We start from the raw sequence: 16,977 nt of genomic DNA, 5'->3' as shown, positions 1-16,977 counted from the left end.
CAGAGGGAGAGAGAGTGAGAGAATCTTAAGCAGTTCCACACCAAGCGTAGAGCCAGACGTGGGCTTGATCCTATGACCCTGGAATAATGGCTTGAGTCAAATACCGAGTCAGATGCTTAACTGACTGAGCCATCCAGGCACCTCAAAACCAATTTCATTCTTAAACAGAACATACTATTTATCTATGTTTCATCTACATAAAGAATAACTATCCATAGGGCACTACAGTACTGAGTTTCCCATAGGAAACAGACTTCAGGCTTGAAGATCAAACTCAATAGAATTATTGAGGAACTATTCAGGAGGTATGAGCAGGTGAAGTCATAGACATGGGGTAGTGAAGCCTCCAGAGACTGTCAGCAGTGGAAGCCATTTACCACCTTAGGCCTGATAGAAGAAGAGAGGAAACTGGGTCACTGGAGCCTAGACAGAGCTCATCTCCCTAGAATAGGGACGGCCATCTCACAGGATTTGTCCTGTGGAATGCAGCCTCTGTCATAATGGTGAGGGAGAAGGCTGGGGGAGGGGACACCTACCTGACTGACCTCTTACTCTTCCTGCATTTCTGGTTCTTGCTATTATTAACCCACTGTCCAAACCCAACAAATATTCACGGGGCAGGAGTGAGTGGATCAGGCCAAGAAGCATGGATGGGAGAGGAGGGAAAAACATCCTAAACAGGAACCACAGGTATTTCTAATATAATAAAAATAATGGTTAACTCTGACATATGAGTAATACATTTATTGAAATAGTCATGTCTATGTAATCTGAGACAAGTAGAAAATGCAGAACACTACTTACAAATATACAACTATAGATTAGTTACCTTATGTTACATTATGCAATGGAAACAAATAACACCAAAATCCCAGTGGTTTATAATGACAAGGGTTTATTTCCTGCTTAATCATGTGCCCACTGCCTGTCAGATGTGGCTTTGCTCCAACTGACTTCACTCTAGTCCTCGGCTGAAAAAACATACTCAATCTGGAATGTACTGGTCTCTTGGCAGAGAAAAAAGGGACATGGTAAACTATATGCTGGCTTATAAAGCTTATGAAATTTCACACGGAAAGCTTAATGTTATCCTTACTCACATTTCACTGGCTAAAGAAAGTCATGTGACCAAGCCCAATGTCACTACTGGTGGGCAGATTTAAGCATTCTTGGTGGGGAAGGATGGTGGTGGGCAAGACCCTTAAAAGTCTGTTTCTTTGTTTTTAAGTTTTGTGGGGTTTTTTTGTTTTGCTTTTTGTTTTGTTTTGTTTTGTTTTTGTTGTCATTGTTTTTAATCTTGAGAGAGTGTGAGTAGGGTAGGGATAGAGACAGAGAGGAAGAGAGAGAATCCCAAGCAGGCTCTGTCCTGGCAGCATGGAGCCCCATGCAGGGCTCAGACTCATGAACCATGAGATCATGACCAGAGCCAAAACCATGGGGCCACCCACGTGCCCCAAAAGTTTATTTTAATTTTTGTTAACAGATAATATAATTTATCATATTCCTTTATTTGTGAGTTGATATGTGATAATGAAAGCATAAAATATCAATTGAAAGCCCATGTAAAAATGTGTTCATATAATTACATAGCCATAGTGAGTTGAAGATAGAAGGGAGCTAGACCAATATCTGGATTTTACTAATGTAGGAAATGAGCCTCAGAAAGATGTAATGATGTGTCCAAGGTCATAACATTCAACAACTTGGATCAGATTGGTAATATCTAATTCTGCACTTAGGCCTCTTTCCAGCACAGGTCAGTTCTTTGTGAACAGGTTTTGTTAGGAAGGAAGGAGATCGTTTTTCATGAATTTAATCCTATTTGTTGAAGGTCAATACCAATCACATTTAGATATGAGGTATAATGCATTTTTAAGGACCTGCAGAGAGATCACTGTCAATTCATTCTTCTTCAAATCTCTCTTCTATACCTACCTCTGTATACAAGAGAGTAACAGAAAGATCACTTGGTGTTTGATGGGGATAGAGAATACAGACACCAGTCTCAGATTTAAAAAATCACATGTTTTCTCTTCCATAAAATCTCCTAGATTAACTCTTGATAAGCAACTAATTTCTGGGCCATGATCTTTTTATGGGGAATTATAAAGAAGATACAAATAAACTGATATATTTAGGTAGAGAGGCAATCAAGACATCTTTGTTGCAAAGGTTGTCCAGAAACCTTTCATTATTGCTGTGTAACCACTGAGTTAATTGACTTCCCTGTTTGAAATAACAGGCCAAATAATAGTAGTGGAAAAGAAGGGACTGCAATGGCAAGCTTTCCCTTTGTCACCTGAGAGGACAAAACCCAGTACTAACCGTCTATCACCTTTATCCGTCAGAATAATGAGAAGACAGCTTTCAGATTGGCCTCCTAGGAATCACTACCCTTTATAAGATAATCAAATCTGACATGTTGTTTATAGGTTGAATATTATTGTTAAGTTTGGGATGCTTATAATGTACAGTTGTAGGTTATATTCTAATTTGTTGGCATTTTCTCATCTGACAAAACAAACTTACTAAAAAAATAACAATAGCCACTCCAGTGTGTGTGTGTGTGTGTGTGTGTGTGTGTGTGTAGGTGAATTTGTGGCTGCTAAAGATACTTGCAACTTGCAATGATTTGGTAAGTATGTGACATTTATCCTTAACTGCTCCTCATAAAAGAATACTCAGAACTGCCTCTAACTCCTACTTCAATCTGTGTGGCATTATCAAAATTTGGTTAGACTGGAGCTTTCAGAATTTTAATGAGGTCAAGGAGTTAGACAAACAATGATTAATTTATAGGAAGGTCACCTTGAAAGTACAGTGAACATAGTTTTGTAATACAGCAAGAAAGATGATGCAAAAGAATGGGAGTTAAAAAAAATTTTCTTATGTGCTCCAAACAGGTTTACTACTGAATTATAACTCATCTGACAAGGCAACAGGATATTTTATTCATTGTGTTTAGACATTTTGATAAAAATTTGGCTCAATTATAATGGGACAATTTGAGTGGGGACAAATCATCAGAGCCCACCAGACTGACTGAACATCTTTGTGCTTATTTGGTGTGTCTACTTCTCATTCTTTAAATATGACTGGCATGCTATTCTCAGAGACCGAAAGTACTTGCCTGCCATGAGCAGAATCTTGCCTGTGACCTTTGGTGTTCTCTCTGTTAAGCCATGTCAGTTCTCTCTCTCTCTTTTTTTAAAATTTTTTCAATGTTGATGTATTATTTTGAGGGACAGAGAAAGATGGAGCATAAGCAGAGGAGAGGCAGAGAGAGAGAAGGAAAGGGAGATGCAGAATCCAAAAAAGGCTCCATGCTCTGAGCTGTCAGCACAGGCCCCAACGTGGGTCCTGAACACACAGACTGTGAGATCATGACCTGAACTGAAGTCAACTGCTTAACCAACTGAGCCACCCAGGCACTCCCATGTCAGTTCTTATATAGATGCTCTCATGTACTTCAAGAGAAACTCCACATACAACAGGAACTTGACTAGACAATGAAATGTATAAAACTGAACATGGGCTCTAATTCCTACCAGGCCAAAGTGACTGCCTCACACATTTAAAAAGGTATTTTCAAGTCAGTAAGCATTTGTCTAGGGAATGCAAAACAGCTTAACTATTCAATGAAAAAATATAAGAAGCAATTCACTGTTAAACACAGTAGATACACGCATATGGCAAAAAAAAAAAAAAAAAAACCTACTATTTTATTAACAACGGTTTCTCTTTCCTAGCTTTTAGAGCATCCAGTCAAAATTTGACTGGATTCATACAAAAACATTTCCACCTTCCAGAGGATGATTTTTGCCTAAAATAACCCAGAGAACATTTGGGAATGTCCCAAATTATAGTTGCTATGTCAAATAAATCACATCTACTATTTTGTAATTTTAACCACTAAAACATATTAGGAAATATGGCCTGTCATTCTTTTGGCTGAAGCACATGATTAAGCAGCTTGGTGAATGGAATGAACAGGTGCTGGGATGAAAATCAGAAAGCCCATTCATCTTCATGCTTCCAGAGGAAAATAAACCTTTTGGGGATTTCAACCAGTAGGACATCACTTTCTTGTTTTGGTAGTTTAGTGTGTTTTGGGTGTTTCAGAGCTTTTCCCGATAATTTCATGTTAGCTAATGTGGGAGACAATCATATAATGAATTGCTTGCAGTACGTTTGATGCCTCATTGTTAAATCATACCAACCATTAGGAGGGAAGAAAGTTGCTTCCCACCATTTGGGCATTACTGAATGATTTATATCTTTTAGATACTAAGTGATGATATTAGACAGTGAACTCTGAATTCAAGAGTATGTCTAAATCCTTAATATCACATGTTCTTTACATATAATAGCTATCAAAAATGTTGGTTGAAGGACTGAATAGAAAATAACAATTAACTCAACAGGCAGATATTGCTTCTGTCCCTGGGATATCCTATATGCTGTCCCCTATACGTGGTTCAAGCTCATTCATCCTTTATATTTATCATCAGAAATCACCTCTGACAGGTGTCCTTCCCTGGTCATACCCCAAAGAGAGATGATTACTCTCTTTTCCAAGCTATCTTGATACCATCTGTATGATGTTATGTTGTGTATATATACGCTTTTAAAGTTTGTTTAAATGTATCTTCACTTCTGTGATTGAAGAGAATTCCTTTTGGTCATAGAATAGGGTTTTCTCTACTTAAAGGTGTGTGGTTATAAATATTCTATCTTGGGGCGCCTGGGTGGCTCAGTCGGTTGAGCCTCCGACTTCGGCTCAGGTCATGATCTCACGGCTTGTGGGTTCAAGCCCCGCGTCGGGCTCTGTGCTGATGGCTCAGAGCCTGGAGCCTGCTTGGGCTTCTGTGTCTCCTCTCTGTGCCCCTCCCCTGCTTGTGTTCTGTCTCTGTCTCTCAAAACTAAACATTAAAAATAAATAAATAAATAAATAAATAAATAAATATTCTATCTAGTATAGGCTATGTAATAGACTTTTGCTATAACTGGATAAATCCAGGATGGGTAAATGGGTTGAAGGAAGACGTGGTATCTTTACATCTGAATTTCCAAATATCTTAAAGGTTTTTGTTGTTGTTGTTTATTTATTTTTGAGACAGAGACAGAGACAGAGACGGAGTGTGAGCAGGGGAGGAGCAGAGAGAAAGGGAGACACAGAATCTGAAGCAGGCTCCAGGCTAGGAGGTGTCAGCACAGAGCCCAACGCTGGGCCCAAATGCATGAACCATGAGATCATGACCTGAGCCAAAGTTGGACACTTAACTGACTGAGCCACTCAGGTGCCTCTAAATTTCCAAATATCTTTAAATAAGTATGATCTGTCATTAGCATGAAATCAGTTGAATGTGATATGTGAGCTATTAACTTTCTCTCCAATTGCAAAAGAAGAATCCTTTGAAGATCTACTTTTATCTAAACCCTGGAAAATGTATATGAGTATGCCATAAATATAAGGGAGGAATGACATTTAGGGCAAATGTCATTGCAAATACAAAGCTACTTATCTGAAAGTTAGTCTGATTTATCCAATGTGATGAAGAGAAATTCACTGTTATACTAATAATAATAAATATAAATGTAGTCAGGAACAGGAATAAAGGTTTTATCCTATGACTATGGAAATGGAAAGCCAAAAAGAAGTATTCATTTATTTCTTTATTTTCTTTCTAAGCAGAAAAGTGATGTGATAAACCTTTAATATAGAAAAAAAAAATGGAAGCAATGTGACAGATGGTTTGGAATGGGCATAAATCCATTTCTATGGAGAGGAGTTAAGAGGTTCAAGCACAAGAAAATGAAGACCCTTGGTGAATGAATGGCTTCATGGTTGAAGGGGAGTGGGAGGGAGGGGAAAGTGGGTGCTGGGCATTGAGGAGGGCATCTGTTGGGATGAGCACTGGGTGTTGTATGGAAACCAATTTGACAATAGCTTTCATACTAAAAAAAGTATCAAATGACAAAATGGAGGAAAAAAATTAAAAAAAAGGAAAAGAAAAGAAAAATAAAGATACACCTAAAATACAATTGACCAAATATGTGACTATTTACATAGGGTTGAGAGACATATTATACATTGTTTTTTGTTGCTACTTTTTGTTGTTTGTAATTCTAAGGTACTTGTTGGACTGTAGTATCATTAAGATATAAATAAATACAAGAATTGGGGGAGAAATGGTACATTACTTATAAAAGACTAAATTCTCTTACTGAAATATTAAATGTTACTGTATTTGCAGATGGAAATGTCCAGTAGGCACTATGAAATGAGTTTATCTCATGGGAGGGTTATCAGATTACAATTACAGATTTTGAATTTAATGACCCAGAGATAGTAGTTGAGGAAGTGGTAACAAATAAGGTCACTCAGTGAGTATGGGACAAAGAACAAAAAAATTAAGTTTAGAATTTTGAAGATGATATTACTTTTGCACTTAAGGATTAAATCCTGGAGAAAAACATCAACAAAAATGAACACACCTGAACACAAAAGAGGTAAGCACTCTAGTCAAAATATGTTTGGCTGCTGGCAGAACCCCTGACACTGAAAAACTGCTTACATGCCTGTTTAAGTTTAGAGGCATGCTGACAGGATGCAACAAACAAAATTACTTAAAAATGTTGCCGTAAGACAGTGTTCCCAGGCCATAATCCAGTCTTCAGGTAACAGTGATGAATCTTATAGAGTTACAGGAATTCCTTCTTTTATATGTCACATCTCCTTCTTAGTATGCTTGCTTCGGTCTTACTTTAGACACTACAGATTTTGCTAATCCAATGATGAGGAAAGTTAAATGCAAAAAAAAGAATGCAAACCAAGGAACACAAAACAGCACAAGAGAAGGTATTCCCCAAAGGTCCACAGCAATTCTTTTCTAGTTAGCTGATCAAAGTGTGTCCACGGAAAAATTAAAACTAATCATGAGGTGACTACGCAAATTTTAGAGTTTAACAGAGTAGAGCATTGAACTTTTCCTGGAGGTCAGTATCAAATAAGGGCAACAGAATTGGAGATAAGGAAGAGAGAGTTACAAGGAGTAAGATTCACTCAAAAGTGACAACACACTCACACACACACACACACACACACACACACACACACACACAAATAGATTTGATGAACAGTGACATTACATTTTGAAAATTAATAATTAAGTAGTAATAGATGGCCTATGAAAAGTGACATTTACCCACATGACACTCAAGCAAATATGACAAAATGTTAACAATAATTGACTCCAAGTGGAGTATAAACAGTTTCACTACCTAGAAGATGCAGTTGTGGAGAGTGAACAGTGGAGCATTTGGGACAATAGTGCAGTGTGGTTTCCCCTTACAATGTTAAGAAGAAGACAATAACAGGTAGAGATTTAAAGAACATGAAAAGCAAGACGATAAATGTAAAATAATAATGAGAAACTATGTAGAATAATAATGGATGATGGAACTAATCTCGTTAAGGGAAGCTCTAGAGAAGCCAAAGGAAATTGATAGTTCAATAAGAAAAATGAACAGTGATGCTGAATGGGTCAGACCCTCTGAAAATTCCAGAGACCTAAACCAGGTAAAATGTCAGATAAGGGAAATCACAGGGTTAGCTGACAGTATATAGGGTTTCTCCCTATACAGAAGAATATTTCACGTGTTCTTCAGTCCTCTCCTCACTGTTAATTTTGAGAATTCACTCAAAAAAATTAAAATTGATATGTGAATCCAAACGATAAATGAGAAAACTCACTATTTTACATTTAGTTACATTTTGTGCACCATGACTAATAAATTAAGGGAACTTTAAATCTTCTCAAAGCTTTGCTTTGAATATATTTCCTAAAAATGCATTTCAAAGATGAACATGTATAAAGCTCAGTCCTTTTACTCTAGAATAAAACATCTTGGGTGCAAATGTAATATAATCATCTCTCAAAGAATTTGCATTAGTAGTCTGCTCAATTCAAGTTGTCTGGCTAATGTAGTAGGGAAAGGACTGATTACTATAGAGAAAGAAATCTCTGAATGTAAAGAGCATATCTGCTACTGGATATTTAGCTAATTAATTTGTTTCTGTTGGCATGTTCAACAGTCTCATATTTCACAAACACTGAATGATCTTATGGTAAATATTTCTTGTTGCCCAAGGAGGCAAAAAAGAAGCAAGAATCATACTCTGTAATAGGAACAGATCTCCTTACTCCATATTCATTTTATACATGGGAAAGTGAGTCCCAAAGTCACTCAGTGAGTTGGTGACAAAATTGGGACAAGAAGCAAGAACTTCACTTTTCTGGTCTAGTATCTTCTCTGCTGCATAAAATAGAAATTAAAAATAAAAGGCTTGGGGTTTTGAATTTGTCTCCTCCATGGAGTCTCAAGACAAACTATGATGGTGGACTCCTGAAAGATTTAATGAACCTAGTTCCTCCAGTCTTTCAATCTTTTCTCTTTAGCTTGCTTTTGTGTAGCAACCCTAGTGAGCAAGAACAATCAACCAGGACTTTCACCATATTTTGGGTCTTTTATCCACCTTAGTACTAACTTTGTACTTTAATAAATACATATGTAAATGAACAAATAAAGTCCGTAGTTGCTAATTCAGTAGGATCTGTCTTAGGAACATTTCTGTTTAACCCTTATACTCCTAGATTGGCTCCACGTGACCAATTAGATTCTCATGACCCTGCTGGTAGATAACAGATATAGCCTGGATTTGGAATAGCACGTAGCATAACTGACTCAGTTGGCATTTAGAATCATAAATTAGCTTCATTTGGACAAAAATTATGGCACTTGTATCTGTCAGGGTCCAAACTGGAAATGAGAAACTCACTCTTAGTATTTAAAATAGATGACACTTAGCACAGGGAGTTGGTTCAAATCCTGAGGGAACAGCAAAGAAGTCAAAAAGGGGAGGGTATCGCAACCCAAACACGAGCAACAGCAAGGGAAACTTTCACTCTTAGGAATATAAGGACAAAGGGAAGGAGTTCCGAGAGCCCAGGGCTGAAGAGTCAACTGGTAGAAGATGGAAACAGTGTGTAGCCCTCAGGTGGGAGGTGGAACTGTGAAGACCCTACCCAAACATATACCAGGACTGTCAGGGCCACAGGGTGAGGTGGGGCAGCAGGACACTCCATTTTCTCTTCCTCTGACCATGTAATCTCCTGCCAGTGTCTGCAGCACTGGGCAGCACAAGGCAAGGAATTGAGGTAAAAAAAAAAAAAAGAAGACCAGATCAACATTGTTTCTCAAAATGTGATCCACAGAGTAACCACTAAAGAATCAACAACTGGTGAAAATTCAGATTCCTGTCGCAGAAATCTGCATTAATTATTCAGAATCCTTGGGGGCTGACTGAGTGTGATTTAAAAACCTGCATATTTAATGAGCCCAAAGGTGTTTGAGCTCCAAATAGGAAAACTCAGGAATTACAGCTGACTAGAAACTGCTTAGGAATAAGAAGAAGACCTTGGCTCAAAGTCTGCCTTACTGACTGTGGGGTCTTTGAAAGTTTAATTATCCAGGTCTCAGTTTTTATATCTAAAAATTGGAACACTATCATGTGTCATATATACAGTATAGGTCTGTGTGTGAGTTAAATGAGACAGTGTGGAATGTTAGAAATTAGAATATTAAAAGTGCTTTCAGAAGCCCTATCATCTATAACAACCAAATTAAATTCAATTCTACTATGATAAGCTCCTTATTTGGTTTCTTGGGGCAATACTATATGGCCACCTTTATATACGGACCATATTTTAGTTATTATAACCATGATTTTTCTTGGACTTTTTAAACTTACATTTTATGTAACACACCAATTTTTTTTTTTTTTTTGTACAATAACAGTTGTGGAGAAAATAATACTGGATTAGTATCTTTCAGATGAAACTCAATTTATAATTTCTCTTTGATGTATTTTTAACATCTATTACCTGTATGTTCACTATGTTAAGTCAAATTTCCAATATAAATTTTTTCTTTCTATAAGATATAGTTAATGATACTTCATGAAATCATAAAAAAAAAAACTTTCATTTAAAAAAGAATATGCACATATTATGGCTATTTTGAATAAGAAAATGAAAAGATTCTCTGAATTTCCTGTTAAATAGAGAAATTATTAATGTTCTATCTGATTGCAAGATGATATTATAATTTCATCATTTTAACTACTCAACACAATAACCTCAGCTTTTCAGCATAACAAATATGGTGGGTGGAGAGGGAAACAGCATTTATAAATGTGTATTAATGGCATAAATAAGATCTATACATCAGGGGCGCCTGGGTGGCGCAGTTGGTTAAGCGTCCAACTTCAGCCAGGTCATGATCTCGCGGTCCGTGAGTTCGAGCCCCGCGTCGGGCTCTGGGCTGATGGCTCAGAGACTGGAGCCTGTTTCCGATTCTGTGTCTCCCTCTCTCTCTGCCCCTCCCCCGTTCATGCTCTGTCTCTCTCTGTCCCAAAAATAAATAAACGTTGAAAAAAAAATTAAAAAAAAAAAGATCTATACATCATATGGATCATTAAAACACACTTCATGGAAATATATATTCCCCAGTCTTACAGTTATACTGACTGAGGCATTGATATTTGATATACAATACTCCATGCCCATGTATGGTGTAGGACTGGGTGAAGGTTTGAATTCTGTTACTCAATTTTTTAAAAAGTCCATCAAAATTTTCCTGTATCAACTAGAAAACTATTGCATCTTTGTCTCTTTATTTCTTTTGTTAATTAATTACAACAAGTCTATAAAGAAAAGTGCAAAAATTGTTAGGTGCATAACTTGATGAATATTGAAAAAGTGAACACACCGAAGGTATCAGCACCTAGATCAAGAGACGGAACGTGACCAGCACTCCAAAAACACTCATTATAGCATCTTCCGGGCTCTAGCCACCGAAGGTTAAAGAAAAAAAAATCTGTCCCTATTTCTAACATGATATATTTTTGCTTATTTTTGAAACGTAAGTAGCATTACATTGCCCGTACTATTTCACATGTAGCTTCTTACTTTCAGCATGCTGTTTCCCCCATTGTTTTGAAGTTATAGTAGCAGTAGCTAGTTCATTCTTGTGTAGCATTTCCTTCCATGAATAACCACAATTTAGTTTTCAACAGCCAGAAAAGTTTTGCTGCTTATTAAAAATGTTACAAATTAGTTCTGAGCATACACATAGGGGAAGAATTTCTGGGCCATAAGAATTAGTCTGATTTGAATTAAAGATCAAATTGTATACATGTGTATATAATTCTGAATATACAGTTTTATACATATAGATACATGTATATAAAATATAAATTTGTACACACATGTAATTTTATATGCATACATATTCGATATGCTGAATTCAAGACAGATACCTTGAGCACAAAAAATACCACTTCACATTTGCTAGAATGGCTATAATTTTTTTTAAAGGGAAAAAACAAGTGGTGATGAGAACGTGGAGAAATTGGAACCTGAATACATTGTCGGTGGGAATGTAAAAAGATGTAGGCTATATGGGAAAAAAAAATTAGTGGTTTCCTAAAAAGTGAAACAGAATTATCCCAAGCAATTCTATTCGTATATCTCCAAAAGAATGAAAAAAGGGACTCACACTGATGCTTGAATGCCAATGTTCACTGCAGTTTTGCAGCTTTGCTCACAACAGTCAAAATCTGGAAACAATCCAAGTGACCATCAATACATGAATATATACAATGCGGGGTGTGTGTGTGTGTGTGTGTGTGTGTGTGTATATATATATGGAATATTATTCAGCTAGAAAAGGAATGAAGTTCCAGTATTCATAAGAACATCAATGAACCTTGAAAACTTTGCTATGTGAAATGAGACAAATTATATGATTCCACTTACATGAAATATCTTCAGTAGGCAAATTCATCAAGACAGAAAGTAGATTAGAAAGTTATCAGAGGCTGGAGGGAGGCGGGCAATGGGGAGTTATTGCTTAATGATTATAGAGTTTTTGTTTGGGATGACAAGCTTTGAAAACGCACTTAAAAATAGTTAAACATGGTTTTGTTACCTATAGTTTACCACAATTTTTAAAAATGTGTGAAAATTACTGACTTAAGGAACTTGCTATTTATTTGAGAAGAAAAGACGGAGACATATAAGGTAATCTACAATTTATAGTAATTATCAATGACATTTTTCTTCACCATTTTATCCCCTCTCCCTGACAGTTTACACCTCCACACAAATACACAAATACACATAAATATATCCCTACATCCCAAGTCAATAAATCTTTTTGTATTAACTGTGTCAACATAATTGCTTATCAGATTTCTGCTATCCTAGGTCTGGTTTACATTTTCTCTTATGTGATTTACTTAGTTTCTCCATCTACTCCCCTGTGTCCAGGCTTGTAGCCACTCTTCTGAGCTGTCTGACTGAATTTCTATTCATATTACTAATCTATTTGAGACCTTTAATAGATCTCCATCTTGTTATTTACATTTTCAGATGTCTTAGAATTTATTATGAGACCTTTTTTGATATGGCATACAACACTATTTCTAGCCTCTCTACTCACTGTACAGTACTTACCTTCCACTTAAGAAATGTGGGCACCTGGATGGCTCAATTAGTTAAGCGGCCAACTTCGGCTCAGGTCATGATCTCACAGTTTGTGAGTTTGAGCCCCACATTGAGCTCTGTGCTGACAGCTTGGACCCTGGAGCCTGCTTCAGATTCTGGGTCTCCCTCTCTCTGCCCCTCCCCCCCTCAAAAATAAACATTGAAAAAAAAAAAAGAAATGTGTAAAAAACAAAAAGAAAGAAATGTGTTCCCTTGGGGGAGGCTGGGTGGCTCAGTAGGCTAAGCATCTAACTCTTGATTTCAGCTCAGGTCATGATGTCACAATTTAAGGAATTGATCCCCACATTGGTCTGTATGCTGATGGTGTGGAAGGAGCCTGCTTGGTATTCTCCCTCTCTCCCTCTCTCTCTCTTTCTTTCTCTCTCAAAATAAATAAATACACTTTTTTTTTTTAATTTTTTTTTTCAACGTTTATTTATTTTTGGGACAGAGAGAGACAGAGCATGAACGGGGGAGGGGCAGAGAGAGAGGGAGACACAGAATCGGAAACAGGCTCCAGGCTCTGAGCCATCAGCCCAGAGCCTGACGCGGGGCTCGAACTCACGGACCGCGAGATCGTGACCTGGCTGAAGTCGGACGCTTAACCGACTGCGCCACCCAGGCGCCCCAATAAATACACTTTTAAAAAATGCCAAAGACTCCTTGGCTTTCCTTGAAAGAAAGAAAGAAAGAAAGAAAGAAAGAAAGAAAGAAAGAAGAAAGAAAGAAAGAAAGAAAGAAAGAAAAAGAGAAAGAAAGAAAAAAGAGAAAGAAAGAGAAAAGTAAAGAAAAGAATAGGAAGGAAAAGAAAGAAATATGTTCTCTTGGGCTTTGTAGTTTTGTAGATGCTATACCACCTATCTGGAGCAATCACTATATCATCTATCTCTTTTAGAAAAAAATCTTAGCACTTTTTTCCTTTGAGCTATACCATACCTTAATTAATTAAAACAGCCGTACTTACAACAAATGGTTCCAATCCTTTACATGTCTGTTTTCTAATGAGTTTTACAGACTTTCAGAACACAGCATGTCTCATTCATCTTTGTAACCTCAACACCAAATAAATTTGTGTTAAATAAATACATTAAAAATTTGACGGATAAAAGAAAGAGAACTCATTTCCAGCTGAAGGGAAACATTTTGTAGATAAAAGACAACTTTACTTTCAAAATCATGTGATGACCAGAACACATTGCTTAGGAGCTGTTTCCAAGGAGGACTCTTTATAATATATCTATTGGTCTCATTAGCAGCAGAATCTATCTTCATAGAAACACTTACTGTGTTAGAGACAATAGATATTTTGTTCCTCTAAGTTAGCTGAACACATCTTCTACAATCTCACTTACAAATGGGGTTGTTCCTCATATTTTCCCACAATAGATTGTGCACCAGACATTAAGTCCTTAATAAATTGAATCCTCACAAATCTGTGTTGCTCAAATTGAGTTAATGACGGTGGGGGTCACACAGTTCTGTAACAAATCAGATGAACTGTTACCATAGTGACATGTTCAACAACTAGAAAGCTAGTGAATCACTGAAGCCAGAAGCCTAAAATGAAGTTCTAAAATACGTCTACAGTAACCCATTGCAAAATCATACATTGGGTGTCCGGGTCTCTGTAATTTTCAAGAAAGAACCACGATCACATTTTAAACATCATCATTTCTCAAAGAAAAAAAAAAATAATGCAACTTGAAAGGCCCAAGTGTAAGGCAGAAATAGCCTCAAAACGGCTAATCCTAATTTTGCTAGTATAATTTATTTCCCAAGAGGAAAATTCTTTGCTGTAACATACAAGCAAATTTATCTAAAAATGCCAAGCCACACTTTACCAAAGCTTTTGGAACTTGTCTTTAAAAATAACCAACATACACGTAATAAAAGGAAATTATATAGAAAATAAACAAGCAAGTTATTGCATAGAAAACCAAAACTGTCTTAGAATTTTTAAAAGGGGACCAATGAAGAGTTTTCCAGAAGTTATTTATGATATGGGAGACCACTGGGCAACAGTAAAAAAAAGGAAAGAGAGCGAAAGAGAGAGAAACAGAGAGAGGAAAAAAAAAGATCCTATTGGGCTGCACACACTTGGGAATCAGTGATGAACAATTTGTAGCAAGCATGCTAGAATGGCAGAGGCTGATTATAATAAACACAGAAGTGGCAATCAGCATTCTCTTTCCTCCTTTTTCCTCTCCATTTCTACAAGTATTCTCAGGTGTCTTTGGTAACATTATGTAACATGAGAGACTACATACAACTCCCTCAAAACCTCAACTCAAGAACACCACAGTCTGAATGAGTCAACACCTTCTGAAGAAATGCCCAGTGTCTTACTTTATGTTTTAATCAATGTAGAACATGTATAAATTATAAAGTTAAAACTTAGAATAGGGCTAGAATGAAGAATAGCAATTTCCTCCCAGTGTCCACTTTGAAACCAAATTCAGTGTACCCAAAAACTGCGCACGCGCGCATGCGTGCGCACACACGCACACACACACACACACACACACACACACACACACACCATATCCATGTAAACAGGTGACCTTTCTTGTATCCTTGAAAGCATTTCACTATTTTGTTAAATGTATATTCTTTTTATATTATCATGAGTGTGCGCTATTGTTCCCTGCTGAGTCCATTATGAGCTACATATATGGGTTTTTTTCTTGATCATTTTTCACATGCAGTTAATAATTACCACTTATTTTATAAGATTTCTAGGGGTGCCTGGATGGCTCAGTCGTTTAAGCATCCGACTTCACCTCAGATCATGATCTCGCCATTCCCGAGTTCGAGCCCTGCATCGGCTCTGTGCTGACAGCTCAAAGCCTGGAGCCTGTTTCAGATTCTGTCTCCCTTTCTCTCTGCTCCTCCCCCACTTGCACTCTGTCTCTCTCTCAAAAATAAATAAAACATTAAAAAAAAAAAAGATTTCTACATGCTTATCACTATTACAGGCATAAATTTTTTGACAGGAGTCTTAATCTACTATCCATAAAAGCAAACACATGAGAGTTAATCATCCCCTTTTTGTTACTGTTTGGGGATGGAGCCTAAGTTCTCTGGTACCATTTTGGATGGACTGTTCTCTTGACCAGCTGCAGAGCTGTGGACATGTGAAGTCTACACACTTCACTTCTATCTCCAGTTCCCTGTTTTGCATACAACACGAGCTCTTTGTGAGTGGTTTATTTCTTTGGTTTTTAAGGACTACACCCTACCTTCTTACTTTCCTAAGAAAAGTTTCAAGAAGATTTTTTTCTTTTTTAGAATATGCAAGTATATTCATGCCTTTCTTCCCCTTCTATTTGACAGTTTAACTGGATATAGAATTTAAATTGCTTTTAATGTTTATTTATTATTGAGAGAGACAGAGAGAGAGACAGACAGAGAGAGAGACAGAGAGACAGAGAGAGAGAATGAGAGGGGAGGGAGACACAGAATCTGAAACAAGCTCCAGGCTCTGGGCTGTTAGCACAGAGCCTGACACGGGGCTCAAACTTAGGAACCAAGAGATCATGACCTCAGCTGAAGTTGGATGTCCAACCGACTGAGCCACCCAGGCACGCCTAGCTGGATATAGAATTCAAAGTTCAAAATAATTTTCTCTCAGAATGTAGAAGGCATTGCTCTATTGTGAGGTATTGATAGTTGCGAGTCTGATGTTATTTTGATTCCAAATTCACTTTTGTGACCTGTTTACGTTGTGTAGTTTCATAGTACGTGTTGTTTTGAGTTTTCAAGTTGTTGCTGTTTTTTGTTTCTTTTTCTATGATCCGATTGAAGTCTCTGAGGATAAAATCAAAACATACTCTCTGGTGGTAGCCAGGACAATGTTAATTTTTTAAATTTAATTTTAATTTTTTTATTTGAGTATAGTTGATATACAATGTTACTTTAGTTTCAGGTGTACAACATACTGATTCAACCTCTCTATATGTTATGCTATGTTCACTACAAGTATAGTTACCATCTGTCACCATACAATACTATTACAGTATCATTGACTATGTTCCCTGTGCTGCACCTTTTATTCCCATGACTTGACACTAAAGAAGCATGAGATAGTTGAGAACATAGCAAAGGCAGTTTCAGTAGACTTCTGGTGGACATTTATTGCCTCTTTTCAGTATCAGAGTGGGCTAACGATATTCACTGCATTGCTGCTATGGGTAATGTCTTTCCTAAACCCATTTGTTTCTGAAAGGTGGGGGGGGGGAGAGAAGCTATTTTAGTGCATGTTTTCTGGTTCATGTGACATTTTTGTTCTGATTTTTAATTCATCACCTAGACCCATCATCCTCCTGACCATGTTACACTGTTTAGGAGACCAGGGACCAAGGGAGTG

At 37.1% G+C, this 16,977-nt stretch overlaps 1 long non-coding RNA gene across 1 annotated transcript in view; it reads left to right on the top strand.

The window, feature by feature from the left end:
* Positions 1 to 526: 526 nt before the first annotated feature.
* Positions 527 to 16,977, top strand: part of LOC123579724 — a 34,473-nt gene continuing 18,022 nt past the window's right edge. The window contains exon 1 of the long non-coding RNA XR_006702919.1: positions 527 to 690. This is a non-coding gene — a long non-coding RNA (uncharacterized LOC123579724). The remainder of the gene's footprint in view (positions 691 to 16,977) is intronic.

The sequence above is a fragment of the Leopardus geoffroyi genome, chromosome A3 (genome assembly GCF_018350155.1).
Source record: "Leopardus geoffroyi isolate Oge1 chromosome A3, O.geoffroyi_Oge1_pat1.0, whole genome shotgun sequence".
In the NCBI taxonomy this organism is placed as follows: domain Eukaryota; kingdom Metazoa; phylum Chordata; class Mammalia; order Carnivora; family Felidae; genus Leopardus; species Leopardus geoffroyi.
Note: the sequence above shows the minus strand (reverse complement) of the source record. Positions and strands in the feature narration are given on the sequence as shown.